This window comes from Zerene cesonia, chromosome 14, assembly GCF_012273895.1.
Source record: "Zerene cesonia ecotype Mississippi chromosome 14, Zerene_cesonia_1.1, whole genome shotgun sequence".
NCBI lineage: Eukaryota > Metazoa > Arthropoda > Insecta > Lepidoptera > Pieridae > Zerene > Zerene cesonia.
This window is the reverse complement of record NC_052115.1, coordinates 8,164,476-8,166,341: the sequence shown is the minus strand read 5'-3', so window position 1 is coordinate 8,166,341 and position 1,866 is coordinate 8,164,476. Positions and strand designations below refer to the sequence as shown.

Here is a 1,866-nt window from a genome sequence, read left to right as displayed (position 1 = left end):
ATTGCCATCTGTCCAGCAGTTTTTGCGTGAAAGAGTAACAAGCATACACAAACACATACGTCTATTCTCATAAACTTTCGCATTTATAATAAACTAGCTGCGCCCCGTGGTTTCACTTGCGTAAGTCCGTATCCCGTAGGAATATCTGGATAAAAAGTTGTCTATATGTTATTCCAGTTATCCAGCTGTCTACATACCAAATTTCATTGCAATCGGTTGAGTAGTTTTTGCGTGAAAGAGCAACAAACACACACACATCCTTACAAACTTTCGCATTTATAATATTAGTAGGAAGTAGGATTAGTAGGATAGTAGGAGTAGGAAGTAGGAAATATTTAGTAGGATAGGGTTATTATAGATTGACATTAAAACAAGTATATTCATCGACAGTAATAAGAAACTATCTTAGTAAATATCAATGTATAATTTATAATTATGTTCATTGCATTACAGATGAATCCGCTTCAAACTTTACCGATATTTAAAGACAAGGAGTTAATTTTGACCGACAGGTGAACAATATTTTTTTGTTTTTTTTTACAAATAAATTGTACCTCGTGTATTTAAATGGTCGTATTTTCTTAAAGTGACTTATAAAATTAAAGATATGCAGAAGTAATACCGAAGTAAAATAATATTACATTTCTTATATTTTATTTTACTAATATTTTGCTCCGTTAATTAATCTGTACTAATATTATAAAGCTAAAGAGTTTGTTTGTTTGAACGCGTTAATCTCAGGAACTACTGGTCCTTTTTGAAAAATTCTTCTAGATAGCTCATTTATTGAGGAAGGCTTTAGAATATGTATGTACCACGGACGAAGCCGGGGCGAACCGCTAGTTCTGTAATACCTTCCTTATAACCTGTGAATCACAATAAATCATTTTGAATTTGAATTTGAATTTGTATAATACTAGCGGAATTGTTCAAAACGGACCAATAGTTCCTGAAATTAACGCGTTGAAACAAACAAACTCTTTAGCTTTATAATATTAGTATAGATTAGTATATATATGGATGATCTCAATAATATCCTTCAATATATGTGTTCATTAATTAATATTAAACGCTATCTGCGTCAGTCACGCGATAAACACGTACTTGGCGTCACGGTACTGTGGCTCCGATCAGCTGTTGCCTCGCGACCCGGGCGGGCGCGCTGTGGTCGACCAACTCCTCTGCTACAACTGCGGAGTGCTTCAACCGCGCTACAGGAACTCGGCTGTTAGTTGCCACTCGAACCTATGAGATTACTCGAATTCGGAGTAATATAATAGATGTTATTATATATGTAACCCTTCCTCTTGAATCAATCTATCTTTGAAATAAAACCCCCGTCAAAATCCGTTGCGTAGTTTAAAAATATTAAGTTTTGGCTTAAGGTTTTGTTTTATGCCATGTAGTGATTACTTACTACATTTCCGCCCCCGGCTTCACCCGCGTGTAAAACGTAATTCCCATGGGAATTAGATATCTCATTACGGTAAAAAGAATCCTATATAAGAATATATATATATATATATATATATATATACACGCAAAACTCATATTAGAAAAGTCGTTTCGTTGCATCGTGTATGAAAGACCAAGAAATAAACACACTTTCGTATATCATAATATTCATTGTCCCTTACTAAGAAACCTATGAGATTTCTCGAATCATCTGTATTTGTAATGTACTTCAGATATTATGTTCAAGCCTGAGTCGCTGATTAAATATGATGTTTTTTTTTTCGATGTATGGACTCAAAGTAAAATAGAGTCTGAAGTCTGTAGACAGTAATCAATCTTCTAATATATAAAATTCTCGTGTCACAGTTTTCGTTGCCATACTCCTCCGAAACGGCTTGACCGATTTTGATG

At 34.2% G+C, this 1,866-nt stretch overlaps 1 protein-coding gene across 1 annotated transcript in view; it reads right to left on the bottom strand.

Moving 5' to 3' along the window:
- Positions 1-1,208, bottom strand: part of LOC119831784 (glutathione S-transferase E14-like) — a 5,669-nt gene extending 4,461 nt beyond the window's left edge. Inside the window, exon 1 of the mRNA XM_038355293.1 lies at positions 1,105-1,208. The gene's annotated coding sequence lies outside the window, so the exon portion shown is untranslated. The remainder of the gene's footprint in view (positions 1-1,104) is intronic.
- Positions 1,209-1,866: the final 658 nt, after the last annotated feature.